Below are 17,451 nucleotides of genomic sequence, written 5' to 3' on the forward strand. Positions count from 1 at the left end.
TATGTCTACCATTGGCGAATGTATGTTTACCCATCCTGTCTGAACTTGCTCGTCCATTAAGAGCACGTAAACCCCGGTTCAAACAAAGACCTTTAATAAATGTAGCTGCTTGAGACCATTTATTGATTGGGGCTATGTCCAGCTGAGGAATCCCCCAAACCAGATCCTCTGCCTCTGTTAATAAGCCATCGTCTGAACTCAAAGGTTCAAAACAAGTGTTTAGGTCGCCCAAAACGACCACATGACCAGCTTCAAGGGTAACATTCAAGAAATCATCCAAACAGAGAAGGGTGGTTGATACTCTGCCACCCAGGGTACCTCTAGCATAAATATTGATCAGCAGTATATCCAACCCACTTTTTGATTTGATACTAACTATCAATATATCTGGACAGTCAATAAAAACTTCCTTAACAGACACACCTTCAAATTGGCGAACCAGATTGTTAAGCCACCCATAGCTCGACCTCTATGACCTCTGATGGCTGGTTTGTTAAAATTCAAGTAACCTGGAAGAAACACTGGTGAAGTTGCCCATGTTTCTTGAAAAGACTATACATCACCTTGGCAAATAAAATCAATCCAACCGGGAATACAAATACGTGATTCAATTCCCGCTATGTTCCAACATCCCAAAATGGTGCCCTTTGTACATGCTCGGTCGTAAGATTTAGTTATGTCTGTAGGGTGAGATTCATTAGTCTGGGGGAAGAGTTCTACATGCACAGGGGCAGCTTTATTCGTATCTTCCATAGCAATACACAATGACCCAACCTGTGTGATTGGCACAAAGTTACCACTCTCAGTGTAGTTGTCCTCGGGAGACACTGATGTGGGTGCCATATCCGTTGCATCTGACTCTCTTGTGTAGACCGTGCACCCTTTAACACAATGATCAGACTGATCCTCAAAACCTTTGATAATACACAATGGATTGCCCAGGGCATCATCAACACCCATACAGTCAGAGTTACACCAATTGACCCTTGATGGAAAAGCTGGTCAATCATTAGACGCCAGCCCTGAAAGAGGGTCATAGAGGTTTCTTAGCGGGATGTTCCAATACTCATTGGGCTGTGTAAACTTATTTAGGTAATTACAAGCTGGATAGATATTTGGGAGCTGTTGAAAATGTGGAAAAACTGGAGTGGGGGGAGCTACAGGGTACAGGAACTTATTAGGGAGTGGAAAATCTGATAAGGCTGAGGGACCAAAAGGCTGGGGCTTGACCTTGGCCCATCCCGGTGTTCGTAAAGAACTATTATAACTAGATTGTGTGTAGGAGCGAAACCGTGCCTCTGGGTTAAATTGGGGTCCATGGAAACTAGGAGTGAAGTTGGACCATTTAAGGGAATTTTTGGCATTTTTGGAAGGAGGTTGATCAGTTGGATTAAACAGGGTCTCAGGGTAAAAATAACTGAGATTCCTCGTGGAGATCCCTCCCTCGTTACTTCCCACATACCAGTCTGAGAGATGGGATACTACTCTATGGTCCCTAAAGTTGATGATCACGATATCCCCCTCTATATCCTTGGGGCGTACCCCCACCCACTTGCATCTTCTGACCGTAACAATATCCCCATTAAGATGAACAGGAAGGGGTCTATTAGTTTTCAGCCAGAATATGACTTTATTTTTTAAACTTTCGTTGTTTTCCCGATCCCCATCTGAAATTGGTGGCACACCCGTCATTACAATTACACAATTCATTGAATCCGGTGGCAAGTCCACATTGTTCCTACGGGGTAGGGATTTGTTGTTTTTAATATTAACAGATTTACCCACCCCATTTTTTACCTGTGGCATTGCTCCCTTATTGGGTGGTTTATTAGTAACCACCACGGGGTTCGTTTTGACAGAGTTAGCTGCTCGAGGAGGTTTAGCAGCCACAACCAATGTTTTAGCTGAGGTAGTGCCTACATTATTTGTATTTTTAGGTTGGTGGCTAGAGATAGTGTTTGTAATGCCAGCAACAAGGTTTGTACCATGAGGTTTAGTGGGTGGACCAGATTCCTTGTCTGAGCTAGAAGGATGTGTTAGCTCAACAGACGCCAATAGGCGATCCATTTTGTCACCCATTATCCTAACACGCTCCAACAATGGTAACATATATGATTTAATAAGCTTCTCTAGGATGGCATAAGACACCTCATTAAACCCTTCAATGACAGTCTCAGGGGTAACCAAATCGTGTAGGGCAACCAACGGTGTCTCAGCAGTAGGTGGGACCAACAGCTCAGTGTTTGAATTGGGTAAAGACGGGAGAGGTGATTGTCGACTTGTGCCTTTCCTTTTTACCCCTCCCTTTCTTCTTTTTTTCCTAGGTGGGGAACGCACAACTCTATTGGCCTTAGAAGGCTTAACTCCAGCATCACAAGCCCTGGATGGTGACAAATTCTCACCAAGATCTACACAGTCTAATGACCGGTTGGTCAGCGGTGGGTGAAAATAAGATTCCATAATCTGGACAACAGGGGTATTTAGATCTATGAGGCTAGAGTGATCAATAGGAGGACAATCTATAAGGCCTTCGCTAGTAACACTAACACAAGGTGGGGAGATAATTGGGAACCTAAATATACTGGGGATTTGGTCCATATCGGTTACATCATCTTCAACAACACTCAGCCCTTGCGCGGCCGTTTCTTGGGTGTTATTTAGGTCTAATGGGGTAGGCAGCGGAATTTTCTTTAGAAGCTCAATTGAGCGTCGACGCTCTGCTCTTCTCTCAGCAAGGAGGAGTTCCATATCTACTTCCTTTGTTGTTTTCTTAAAGAATTTATCAAGTGGGCCGAGTACAGAAACACCCACACCGGGGAGGGGGGAGTGATTCATATCTAAGCTAGGCTAGGTATACCAACTGGCACAGATAACACACTAAATAAAATGATGTAAAAACAGTGAACAGTGAATATAAGTACAAATGTCAGTGACCTGGCCCAGCCCGGCCTCCTACGGCCCCTGACAGCCACAGACGGTCCCGCCCTTGTCCCGGGCTTCTCCCGGGACGCTCCCGCGCCGCGGGGGATTGACTTCCCTTAAGTATGTGGGCAAATAAGGAGAGAAATGGGCGTGGCAAGCAAGGAGAGCGGCCCTATGGTGGGAGGCGAGGGTAGCCGAGACTTCTGGGACACGAAGTCCGGCCCCTGATGCTCGCAGCCTTGCCTGTTCGCTGATGGTCCTCTCTCAGCCCGTAGCTCCCAGCAGTTCTAGTTAGCGCTACGGGACCCACGAAGCGGGTTCCGCGAGGTTTTTAACGAAAAAGAACAGAGATCCCTCTGCAGCAGCAATGTCTAGCACGACGCTTGTAGGAGTGTAGAAATGTCCCGCTGCGTCCAGGTACAGCGTCCTTTTTTCAATGGGAGGGGGGCGTGGCAAGCAAGGAGAGCGGCCCGATTGCGGGAGGCGAGGGTAGCCGAGACTTCTGGGACACGAAGTCCGGCCCCTGACGCTCGCAGCCTTGCCTGTTCGCTGATGGTCCTCTCTCAGCCCGTAGCTCCCAGCAGTTCCAGTTAGCGCTGCGGGACCCGCGAAGCGAGTTCCGCGAGGTCTTATGTCCAGCACAACGCTTGTAGGAGTGTAGAAATGTCCCGCTGCTTCCAGGTACAACGTCCTTTTTTCAATGGGAGGGGGGCGTGGCAAGCAAGGAGAGCGGCCCGATGGCGGGAGGCGAGGGTAGCCGAGACTTCTGGGACACGAAGTCCGGCCCCTGACGCTCGCAGCCTTGCCTGCTCGCTGATGGTCCTCTCTCAGCCCGTAGCTCCCAGCAGTTCCAGTTAGCACTGCGGGACCCGCGAAGCGGGTTCCGCGAGGTCTTTAATGAAAAAGCACAGAGCTCCCTCTGCAGCAGCAATGTCCAGCACAACGCTTGTAGGAGTGTAGAAATGTCCAGCTGCGTCCAGGTACAGCGTCCTTTTTTCAATGGGAGGGGGGCGTGGCAAGCAAGGAGAGCGGCCCGATGGCGGGAGGCGAGGGTAGCCGAGACTTCTGGGACACGAAGTCCGGCCCCTGACGCTCGCAGCCTTGCCTGTTCGCTGATGGTCCTCTCTCAGCCCGTAGCTCCCAGCAGTTCCAGTTAGCGCTGCGGGACCCGCGAAGCGGGTTCCGCGAGGTCTTTAACGAAAAAGCACAGAGATCCCTCTGCAGCAGCAATGTCCAGCACGACGCTTGTAGGAGTGTAGAAATGTCCCGCTGCGTCTAGGTACAGCGTCCTTTTTTCAATGGGAGGTCGGCCTGGCAAGCAAGGAGAGCGACCCGATGGCGGGAGGCGAGGGTAGCCGAGACTTCTGGGACACGAAGTCCTGCCCCTGACGCTTGCAGCCTTGCGTGTTCGCTGATGGTCCTCTCTCAGCCCGTAGCTCCCAGCAGTTCCAGTTAGCGCTGCGGGACCCGTGAAGCGGGTTCCGCGAGGTCTTTAACGAAAAAGCACAGAGATCCCTCTGCAGCAGCAATGTCCAGCCCGACGCTTGTAGGAGTGTAGAAATGTCCCCAGTACTCAGGTAGTCTTTGTGATCTGGAGACAGGCGCTGCGCCGCATGGGCTGGTGGGGTAGGCTGACAGCGGAAACCCCACTATGAAATAACGGACAGCTTCCCGCACTGGCTTCGTTGTTGGGGTTTGGTGGCTGGGACGCCATTGGGATTTCCTCGCTGGGCCATGTTCTCGCAGGGACTACCCTCAAATCCTTTCAGGACCTCAGCTCCGAATTCAGCATGTCTAAGACCCAATTCTTCAAATATCTACAATTCTGTCATGCACTTGCACCGAGTCTGGTGGGGCTGGACCAACTTCCCGAATTTAGCCCTGTGGAGGCCAAGCTTTTCATGGGAGACCTGGTGGATAAGAAAGTCTCCAAAATATACCAAACGCTAGTCACTCACTGCTCCTCTTCTCTTCTGTCGTTGAAGGCCTCCTGGGAGACGGATATTGGCCCTTTGGATGAGGATGACTGGAGGGAGGCCTTTGAGTCCCCCCATGGGGCTGCCATAGCTGTGCGACTCCGGTTCATACAGTTTAAATACCTGCATAGGGCCTACTACACTAGGGAGAGACTGTGGAGGGCGGGCCTCATTGCTACCCCGGAATGCTTGCGATGTGGGACTGAAAGAGGCATGCTGCTACATACGGTGTGGTCCTGTGTGGGTCTGACTCGATTCTGGACTGGGGTGTGGAATTGTCTGTCAGAGGTACAGGGGTGGGACCTCCCTCGTACACCCAGACTGGGTCTCCTTCATGTCCTAGAGAATGTAGGTGGAAACATTTACAAGCGACCCCCACTTAGCGCTTGGAAAGCAGGCTTAGACTTATGGGGCTCGAATTGCCTGTGTTTGAGGCCAGAGGATGCCCCCGGAAACATTACAAGATCTGGAAGAGGTGGGCGTATTACAGGGGGTTGACCTTGGAGCCCCCCGTTAATTTAGATGATGTACAACCTACAGTTGGGGACCTTGGGGCCTTGGAAGGTATCTGATGCCTACTGTGCTTTACCTGTATACTATGGCGGAAAGTGAATGAACACATGCACAGGGTTAGGGTGGGATAAGGGGTCGGTAGTGGGGGGGGGTTTGTCTTTTGGGGTAGTTAGCAGGGTACCGGGGATTTGCGAGGGGGTGATTCAAGAGTTTAGGCTATATATACATCCTGCTACATGTTTGCCGTTGACAGTGTCCTCCTGACTGTGGAGAACTGTACATATGCTATGCCTAAACTTTCAATAAATGCAGTTGTGAAAAAAATAGAGTGTAATTTAATAAATGATTTTAGATGAAAACTACAAAAACACAATTAAGAGCACTGAATATGGCTATGAAAGTTTGAAGATTTTGTTTTTTTCAAAATATTTTTATTGAGAAAAAATAAAAAGTACATGACAGACTACACATCCAATATTCAGATAATACACTTGCAAGTTACATTGCGCACCGTACTTGGGACCAAGGCTGCAATATCATACAACCTAATCAATGCTCTCTCCGTCCCTTCGTCTCCGTATTTCCAATTGCACCACAGGCGAAACACATATCTCCCCACTATATGAATTCCATGGGGACCATTTCCTATCCCACTTCTTCGGGCATCCCCTGGCTATAAACACTTCCTTCTCAGCAACCATACATTTGTCAAGCTCTTTCTGCCATATTGCCACTACCGGCGCTACCACTCCGCCCCAACCTCTCGCTATTTCTCTCTTAATTAGCGTGAAACCCAGCGTCACAAACTGCTTCCCCGTCTCAGTAAGGTGTGTGTCTTCCCATATATTAAGTAAACCCAGTCGGGGCGTTAGGGTGCGTGTTTTCCCTAATGCAGCATGCATATGTCCTGTGGCTCTGACCCATAGCGGAAGATTTAAGGGATTAAAATGTTAAGGAATGTTTTTTTTATAAACAAAAGGTTTTTTAGAACATGATTCTAAAAAAAGGGACTATATAGAATTGATCCTTGTTTCTATTTTCCCCCCTGTTCACATGTATAGACAAAGCAATACTTACTTGAATGAAGTGACCCCAAACACAATATTCTCCTGAAGAAGGTGGCTCCATATCCATTGGCCCTTTCCACAGAAACGCGTTGACGCCTGTTTCTTAAAAGGAATCCAAAATAGCCAAGGCACCATATGAGATACAAGAAAATGTCTGTACAATAGGCCCCTCTTCAATATATTTGGCCATTGAATCAGACTTAGCTTCAAGTGTATTATTAATACTGTTTTTTGAGTGGGGTATTAATTCAATGTGATTTTCATAGGATTGATTATGTTGTAGGATGTATCATGTTGTTTTTTAAAATGTTAGCATAGCTTCTTACTTGGCTTCGCTAAGCGGAATATACATAGTGTGGAGTGTTTTTTTAACAAAATACATGAACTGTTGACAGTGTTTTCGGATTTCCTCTGAATTTTAAATACATACAAAAGTATTGTTTTATGATATGCATTTTTATACTTGAATACGTTTTTGTAAGCACTTCATTTTAGTGTGTGAATATAGTGTGGAACTGTCAAGCCTTACATGGGTAACAAATGTGTGATGTGAGAAGTGAAAATTTGTTGAGAGGCATAGTATAAATATTTCCAGGGATTCCTTTGAGGCTTCCCTAGCCCTGCTCTTGCCTGAACTTCAAAAAGATACGGCCATTCGATCAAATTGAATGTCATAGAGGCATCAAGTGACAGTATGACTGCATCCTCCTCCAAATATTGCCGACACACCAACACATTATGGAGTCGGTGGATATTGAGGGCTGGGTTCCTCCCAGGCATGAAACCGGATTGATTCGGATGTACAAGGGAAGATATCACTGATCCTAACCGCGTGGCGCCGACCTTCGCCAAAAACTTTGCCTCGACATTAATCAAAGAGATCGGCCGATATGAATGACAGTCATCTACCAGCTTACCAGCCTTGTGAATGACCACAATACTGGCTAGCCTCCGGTCAGGCGGTAGAGCCCCCTTCTCCCAACACATTTGAATCATTGCCCGCAGGTGCGGGACCACCTGGGAGGTCACAGCCTTAAGAAATTCCACCGGGTTGCCGTTGGGCCCCATGACCTTTCCAGATTTAATTTGGCCAATGGCCTTCTAAATCTCCTCATTGGAGAGGTCCGTGTCCAATAGCTCCCTATCTACATCTGAAAGAGTTGGTACATTGCTCTCCGCCAGTAATTGACGCGATTCCTCTGCTGTATATGTTGTTGAGGGCAAATATACCGACTCAAAGTGGTCTGCAAACGCCTCAGCTATTTCGCCAGGGCGGAAAAGAACCGCACCACTTGGCGTTGTCAATCGGGGCACCCATCGCGCACCCTGTTAATTTTTTTCCAGTCAAGCAAGCGTCCTTCCTGCCCTATCTCCAAGCTCTATAACCTATGCTGGGTAGCTGCCTGTTATGCCAACATGTGTTCCCGCGCCTTGAGCTTATATTCCTCCTTTTTTAGCGTCAAACAATGCAGTGTTTCCTCAGAAAGACTGATTTTGTGTGCTGCCTCAAGTTCTTGAAGGGCTTCTTCTAGTTGCACCAGAAGCTCACACCGTTTCGCTATGTATTTCACTTTCAATGATAGGGCACATCCTTTAAGGACCACTTTATAAGCCTCCAATTATCCCGGTTTTCACCCCAAGTTCTTTCCTTATATCCAGAATTTTAAGCAACCATGGGTTAATGGCAATGGTGCTAGGCTGCCGCTTTTTCCCGTGAGTGAAGTCTGGGGAGTGACCTGAGGGACCACGGGGGTACGTCCGGGGCTGCCTGAAATTACCCACTGAGGCCGTGTATGTTAAAAAATAGCCTATCTGGGAGAAACTGCCATGTACACCAGAAAAATACGTAAAGCCCAATCCTCAACTGTGCAACTCCCACCCCACATCAGATAGACCCAATGCCACCGTAAAGTCCGCCATAAGCTCATTTGGCCATGCCCCCAGTTTCTGCGGGTACCTGTTGATCGTGTCATCCATTGTCATATTAAAGTCCCTACCCAGCAACAGAGTACCGTCAGGAAGATTAGTCAGTATTCGGCCCAATTCCACCAATGCATCTTTACCCAGCGCTAGAGGCAAATAAACCAAAACTGTATTCAAGAGCCCTCCCCACCCACTGGGCCTCAGCCACTGTAAACCACCCCGCCAGATCAGCCCATACATTATAGACGATTAATGGTGTGTTCTTACGAACCAGAATACCTGTGCCTCTAGATCCGGTGATGTAGTCAGCATGTGCCAGAAGCTTGTAAGCCCATCTATTGAGGGCCTTACTCTTATTACTAACCAAGTGTGTCTCCTGTAGGAGAACCAGGTCCGGGGACTGTCTCTTCAAGTATTGCTGGACCATGCCTCTTTTTATTTTATCACCGAAACCATTAACATTCCAAGAAAGGACAGAGAGCGATGAATCCCGCTCAGCCCCCATCATCCAGCACGGCTACTTGCAGAATCCAACAGGTCAATAACATAGCTAACATTTTGGTATGCAACTTGCATAGAAAGGCATCAGCATCAACATTTAGTCAGTCACTTAACATAAGAACATTGAAAATAAAACAGTTCAGTATAGTCCCTGTGAGGCTCTTCCCCAAAACACATGTTAAGCAAGCTGTCTAGTCCATAATGTAGAGGTGCATTAATTCGATGAAAACCATACTTAACCACAAAACACCGCCCACCCCCTCCAGTTCCCACAGCCACACCCCCTCCCTGCCTCCCTGCCTGTGGATTTAGAACTACCCACCCCCAAACATGGCAGAGCACCTCTCACCCCCCTGAAATGCTAGAAATGCAGAGGGAACCAGACCCTCCTTCCGCAGATACATTCTACAGTCATCGCAATTTACAGCCATCCCGTATTTGCTGAAAAGCACAAATCAACATCATATCACATAAGTAAAGTCTACCAATAATACCATGTCCTAAATCCCACAGTGCAAAAAAGATCTCACATCACTGAATTTGAAACCCCTCAGCCCCCCTCGCTTTTCAGTACTTCCACATCAAACCTTCCACTGACCAACACCAAAGTTTCACTCTTGCTCTGCCAATCCACTGGTCTCTGGCGCTTGGTCAGTTATTGCCACCTCGAGCCGGGTTCCTCTTTGTGGGTCAGTTCTGCCCTGACAACCCCTCCGATGATTACCCACCGTGCTCCAGCCTTCCATCCAGTCCCAGACCGCCTCTGGTGAGTCGAAGAACCCCAATTTTCTGTCCGCTTCCACCCGTAGTCGCACCGGGAAGAACATCGCATATTTCACCTCTCGATCTCTCAGTTCCCTCTTCACCGCCTGAAAACTTCTTCTCTGCGCCCGAACCTTGGCCGTGAAAACCGGAACAAAAGTCACCTCATAGTTATCTATCTTCAAGGGCGGGCCGGACGGTGACGTCTGCAGTATTATGTCCCTGCCTCAATAGTTGAACACCCTGGTGATCAGGGGCCTCGGGGGCACTCCTGGTTTCAGTCTACCACCCGGCACACTATGTGCTCTTTCTATGGAAAAGTAGCTGGACAACGCCTTAGGCTTTAGATGTTTCGTGATTATCTCCTCTACATACAGGTCCGCAGCTGGCCCCTCCGTCCGTTCCGGGACCCCCAAAAATCAAATGTTTTTGCGGCGGGCACGGCCTTCCTAATTGTCCAGTTGTTGCAACATTCTTGCCTGCTTTTGAGGCATTTCGAGCATCTGACTTTGGAGTTCCGAGTTGTCCGTTTGCAGAGCGCTTGTTACGATTTTCATTTCCTTGACCTTCTCATCCAATTTCCTGAAGTCTGATCTCAGTAGCGAGACCTCAGCAGTAACTGAATCTACAGAGGTACGTACTCCACCTATCGCAGCTATAACATCATTTAAGTTGGTTGTGGACCTAGTGTATGGGCCACCGGCGATCCCTCCTTCTCCGGCCTCGGTGAGTCTCCTTTTTCCTCACCTTGTTCCATGTGAATTTCACTAGCTGTTTCTGAGCGTTCGTACTAGATCCTTTTCCTCCTGCTTCCATGACTGCAGATTTCAGGGCCTGCAGATAAATGTGGAAGATACTCAGCCTTATAATACAACTGTTAAAGAAGGGCCTAGGGGACTATATTTACTGACCTATCAAGCTCATACCCCTCATGAACAATACTACCACAACAAGAAAACTTGAAGGTCTTGGGAAATGAGAAAAAGAATTGGCCACAAAGGAAACTTATACACCACTATCACGACTCAAAGTGTAGGACCATCAGTTGTAAGGAAGTCCTATCAGCCCACCCATATGGCGGAACATCGTCATCTAGGACTTTGTCAGCAGGTTCTTATATGGCCAAGCCCATTAGTCTTTTGCTTGGTACCAGGAGATCCTTATGCTGAAAAGAGATGGAACCTCACTGAAAGTGGTACTGATAGGGTGCAGTGCTCATAAAGATAAGTGAAGGTGATTAAAATGACGAACCGGATAGAAAAATATGTTTATTAGTATCTCCCGGATGTCAGGTAAAAGAAGGTGTGATGACAGTGTGACAATATCACTGTACAGCAAGCATATACAATCTAGGCCAACATGTTTCTGCCGTAGTGGTATCAGTATACCAGCATTCTTCAGGGCCAAACTGGAATATAAGCTACTGCAACAACCACCATTATTAGGGTGAGAAAATAATCAAAAAGAACAAAGATAACATGGTTTATAATAAATGGAGTTGTGTGGCTCAATGAACTACCCTACCGTATCCTGGTCAATAACCATGTAACACGCAATCCTTTCCTGCAATCATCAAGAAATGGAAACAATTTTGTGACAACAAAGGAACAACAACATTTGTATCACTATGTGAACTAGATAAGTGGCATTCATTTATTCTCTGGGTCAGTTATTTCTCAAACGACCAAAAAGTGTAAAACTTTGCTTTATATGAAGTCACATCCAGATAATCTGTATATATACAAAATAATAAATCTAACGTGTACTTACCGAGCTTTTTGTGGGAAGTAAGCCTCACCTCACCCGGCAACGGCTCGGATAAAAGAGGCCCGCTCTATTTGGCATATGGAAAGGGACAATTTCAGATTATGATAGTTGTCACTATCCCAAATGTATATTGAATTTATAAAAACTGAAAAAAAACTGGAAAAAAAAACTTGGTTGTTCACAACAAGCCCATGAGGTCTTACAAACACGATGTGCTATTCCAAAATTAAGGGGTTCAAAAACTCAGATCTTAGAAGTCTAAGTGTCAACTCCCACCACTGTTGTAAAAAAATGTCACTTGGAGACTATAAGGCACTGGCTAATTCCTGGACTCCACCAAGTTCTTGAGACATACTAAATTGGAGCTGTCAAGGAGGAACTGGGGCGGTTCTGAGATGTAAATCAAGAAGTAAGTACCCAGTACCATAGTTTCCTTACCTGGCGGAACTGCCGGTTTTCCTTAGCGCATGCGTGGAAGTGCTATTGTCTTCAACGCGGAGTGTCGTATGTTTAATGCGCATAAAGCGAGGCTCTATTAGGTCCCTCGTATATGCGCTGAAAAATGCAAATGTTCATGAATTCTTCATCTTTACTTAAACATAGTCAGTAATGATGCAGCACGGGCCAGAACTATTCAGGGCATGGGCGCGAACCAGGCGCTACATCATAGGGATAAGCGTCTCGGCGAAGCGCATGCTCAATAGGCATGTTAAAATATCCAAAATGCTGAAACGATCGAGCAATTGTCAAAAAAACTAGCCCCATGTTGATAGGTGTTAAGAAACATGCATCATGACATGCATGCTGGCTAAGTCATATTATCCGTGAAGATCAATTCCTGCCACGTAGAATCTAATCAATTGTGAAGGGTGGATCACAGGTAACCTGAAGATGATAAAGGTTAAACTAAACCACTAATCCTCAAAAGAGTGTAAAGTTGCACAACTCCCATGTGGATCAAGTAATCCAGATTTACTATGTGGGGAAAAAAGCCATAAGGAGTATTTTACCAGTATTGGTTTCTGTACATATTTTTGGATGGGGTGTATATTAAAAAGGGCACAAGACCAGGTTCATGCAAATTGTGATGTGCTTCTTAATGTGATATTGTTTGGTGTTGTAACTGAATTTGTTGACTATCAAATAGACACCCAAGGAATATTGTCATTTAACCCCTGGACATCCGTCTCAAGTTTAAAAATCCAACATTGTTCCTTAATGAACAAAAAGCGTGACACGTAAGTCACATGTGGGGGAATAAAAGGTTGTTCCAGCACTACCCATTTGAGTTCGTCTGCTCTGTGCTTTAACTCCAGGAAATGATTGGTCAGACGAGTGGATTGTTTGTTGCACCGAATGGTGCTTTTATGCTCGCTGATACGAAGTTTGATCTTCCTGGTGCTATGTCCGATGTATATCAGCTGGCACGGGCATGTAATCATGTAGATTAACTTTTCTGAATTGCAATTAGTGTGGTTGTTAAACCGCCAGGGCCTGCCAGTCCCTATATCTATTGTTAGGGTTTTGCATGTTTGTGGACAGACTGAGCACCCTCCACATGGATAGTGACCGCGTACTGGTTCTGTGTTCCAGAGAGTGTTAATGACTTCTTTACGATGGTATCTTGGTCTAGTATGGACAAGACTGTCTCTGATACTGGGGAAAGGGTGTTGAAGGTGTGTACCATAGTCATGCAATATCTTAATTTCACCGTTTGAACAACCACACTAATTGCAATTCAGAAAAGTTAATCTACGTGATTACATGCCCGTGCCAGCTGATATACATCGGACATACCACCAGGAAGATCAAACTTCGTATCAGCGAGCATAAAAGCACCATTCGGTGCAACAAACAATCCACTCGTCTGACCAATCATTTTCTGGAGTTAAAGCACAGAGCAGACGAACTCAAATGGGTAGTGCTGGAACAATCTTTTATTCCCCCACATGTGACTGACGTGTCACGCTTTTTGTTCATTAAGGAACAACGTTGGATTTTTAAACTTGAGACGGATGTCCAGGGGTTAAATGACAATATTCCTTGGGTGTCTATTTGATAGTCAACAAATTCAGTTACAACACCAAACAATATCACATTAAGAAGCACATCACAATTTGCATGAACCTGGTCTTGTGCCCTTTTTAATATACACCCCATCCAAAAATATGTACAGAAACCAATACTGGTAAAATACTCCTTATGGCTTTTTTCCCCACATAGTAAATCTGGATTACTTGATCCACATGGGAGTTGTGCAACTTTACACTCTTTTGAGGATTAGTGGTTTAGTTTAACCTTTATCATCTTCAGGTTACCTGTGATCCACCCTTCACAATTGATTAGAATCTACGTGGCAGGAATTGATCTTCACGGATAATATGACTTAGCCAGCATGCATGTCATGATGCATGTTTCTTAACACCTATCAACATGGGGCTAGTTTTTTTGACAATTGCTCGATCGTTTCAGCATTTTGGATATTTTAACATGCCTATTGAGCATGCGCTTCGCCGAGACGCTTATCCCTATGATGTAGCGCCTGGTTCGCGCCCATGCCCTGAATAGTTCTGGCCCGTGCTGCATCATTACTGACTATGTTTAAGTAAAGATGAAGAATTCATGAACATTTGCATTTTTCAGCGCATATACGAGGGACCTAATAGAGCCTCGCTTTATGCGCATTAAACATACGACACTCCGCGTTGAAGACAATAGCACTTCCACGCATGCGCTAAGGAAAACCGGCAGTTCCGCCAGGTAAGGAAACTATGGTACTGGGTACTTACTTCTTGATTTACATCTCAGAACCGCCCCAGTTCCTCCTTGACAGCTCCAATTTAGTATGTCTCAAGAACTTGGTGGAGTCCGTGAATTAGCCAGTGCCTTATAGTCTCCAAGTGACTTAGACTCTAAGATCTGAGTTTTTGAACCCCCTAATTTTGGAATAGCACATCGTGTTTGTAAGACCTCATGGGCTTGTTGTGAACAACCAAGTTTTTTTTTTCCAGTTTTTTTTCAGTTTTTATAAATTCAATATACATTTGGGATAGTGACAACTATCATAATCTGAAATTGTCCCTTTCCATATGCCAAATAGAGCGGGGCCTCTTTTATCCGAGCCGTTGCCGGGTGAGGTGAGGCTTACTTCCCACAAAAAGCTCGGTAAGTACACGTTAGATTTATTATTTTGTATATATACAGATTATCTGGATGTGACTTCATATAAAGCAAAGTTTTACACTTTTTGGTCGTTTGAGAAATAACTGACCCAGAGAATAAATGAATGCCACTTATCTAGTTCACATAGTGATACAAATGTTGTTGTTCCTTTGTTGTCACAAAATTGTTTCCATTTCTTGATGATTGCAGGAAAGGATTGCGTGTTACATGGTTATTGACCAGGATACGGTAGGGTGGTTCATTGAGCCACACAACTCCATTTATTATAAACCATGTTATCTTTGTTCTTTTTGATTATTTTCTCACCCTAATAATGGTGGTTGTTGCAGTAGCTTATATTCCAGTTTGGCCCTGAAGAATGCTGGTATACTGATACCACTACGGCAGAAACATGTTGGCCTAGATTGTATATGCTTGCTGTACAGTGATATTGTCACACTGTCATCACACCTTCTTTTACCTGACATCCGGGAGATACTAATAAACATATTTTTCTACCCGGTTCGTCATTTTAATCACCTTCACTTATCTTTATGAGCACTGCACCCTATCAGTACCACTTTCAGTGAGGTTCCATCTCTTTTCAGCATAAGGATCTCCTGGTACCAAGCAAAAGACTAATGGGCTTGGCCATATAAGAACCTGCTGACAAAGTCCTAGATGACGATGTTCCGCCATATGGGTGGGCTGATAGGACTTCCTTACAACTGATGGTCCTACACTTTGAGTCGTGATAGTGGTGTGTAAGTTTCCTTTGTGGCCAATTCTTTTTCTCATTTCCCAAGACCTTCAAGTTTTCTTGTTGTGGTAGAAGATACTCAGCCACCTCACCCACAGCCGGTAAATGAAAATGATTCAAAGATACGTACAGCACTGAGAAGCACTAAGGTTCAAGGTTTAACCCCTGAGTCGTCCACCACCAACAATTGCTGACCACAGGAGTCAAGGGCCCTCACCTCCGGCGCCAGGCAGATATCCACACTGCCACTGATTCCTGTTCTCCAACAGCATTTATTTAGCATGCAACAAAGCTGGTGAGTCCGTCCAGTAGGGCCCGACAGAGAGGGCTGACACTCACTCCACTGCCCAAGACCGCCAGCAGAGAGACAACAAGGGCCAGTTCACCAGCCAGGGGCCCACGCTTCCAGGCACTCCTCCCTTCACCAACAGGACCGTAGGGCAGAGCTACCCACACTCCTTTCTCAGCAGGTGTACATCTATAGGAGCCCAGCAATCCCCAAGTCTCAGATGAAACAGAAACAGACCCCGCTTCCACTATCCAGTGCAACCAGTAGCACACCGCTTCCCCCGCTTCTGTACTCACTGTGGTTATGCACATATATGCTATAGGAGAGGCTGCATCCCCTCCAGGTGACCTCTGGCACCCCTCATGCCCTCAAACATTGATGCAGCACAAGTCTCCACAGGGGAGCCATTCTCCAGCGCCTCTGGGCAGCCTCCTGGGAAACACCCCTGCAACCTCGAAAAAGCGCCAATCACGCAGCCGGGCCTCCAGCACCTCGGGCGCACACCGCGTCACGCTCTGCCGGCCATCCTGCTGTCAGTCAGCCAAGTCCAGCGATGTAGGGCAACCGCCCGTACCTTTTCGCCCATTGCTCCACCACTGCTTTCACCACTAGTCAGGATGTGTCTCAAATCGGCCCGCTAGGGTCTCCCGCAACCTCCGCCTGGCACACCTCCTCACCACAGGGTAGACTGCACCTCAAGGGGAGCCATGCCCGCCTTCAGACCGACGTCTTCAGTTGGTCGCCCCTTATGTCCGCTATTTTCCAACTTGGGCATCTACAAGCTCTGGCTGGCACCGCACAGGGGTGCCTCGATAGGGGTCCAGAGGGCCACTTGGGGGGTCCAGGCATCATGCCCCCCTCATCTCAGCCCTGCACTTGGTCGTGGATGGCCTCAGGTATCGTAAAAGGCAGCGGAAGAGAAGGAGCCCATCTAGGCTGCGGCCATCGCTCACGGCTGCAATCCAGGCCCCCTAAAGTTTGAAGATTTAAGTGAAAACGGTTCTGAAAAGTACAAAGCCCCAATGGTGTTTATCTTGTTGTGCCAGACCGGGACAAAGTCACAAGTTCAGGCCGACAGCGATGAAGTGCAGGCTGGTAACAGGGACTAAGTTAGGCCCACTGAACACAGTACCTGTACCTTAGGTCCTTAGTGTGCGGTCTGAGCAGGGAAGCTTTCTGGGTCAGATGGATCCAGGTTATTTTTTTGATCAGTTTTCTGATGAAGGAGTTTTTGAGTTCACAGGGGAATCGTTCAGTATATTCCTTTCCCAAAGATGTGGCATAGTAGGATGCTTTTGGGGGTTTAGGCAAGGGTGGAGTATGTGAGTGATCCAGGTTGCCTGCTTGCTTAGACTAATTCACTACATTGAGTGTCAGGTGTTTAAAGGATGTTGGTGACTTTTGTTAGTTTGTGTCTTTGTTTTATTCATATTTTTGAATGGGCATTGGTAGTTTGATCTCTGAGATAGTTTTCCAGTTTCTTTATATGAAGACATGCTCATTAGCCATGACACCACAGAAGGGTCTTTCTGAGGTCGATAAAATGAGTACCAATGTGTAGGGTAACATTAAACATCTGTTATTCAGCGCCAAGATACCTTTCTGGTTGAACGTGCACTTTAAAATGTACAAGTTATATTATGTTAAGGATTGTGGGTGTGATATCTCCTTATTGTGTTCTGGCTCTTGGAACTCTGAGAGGATCCTATGTAGTTCTATTGAAGGGAATTCCACATTGCATTTTTAATCTATGATTTTTATAGCCTGTTGTGGCATAAAAGGCAGATTTTAAGAGATCGGTCATTTGCT

The sequence above is a fragment of the Lissotriton vulgaris genome, chromosome 8 (assembly GCF_964263255.1).
Source record: "Lissotriton vulgaris chromosome 8, aLisVul1.2, whole genome shotgun sequence".
In the NCBI taxonomy this organism is placed as follows: Eukaryota; Metazoa; Chordata; class Amphibia; order Caudata; family Salamandridae; genus Lissotriton; species Lissotriton vulgaris.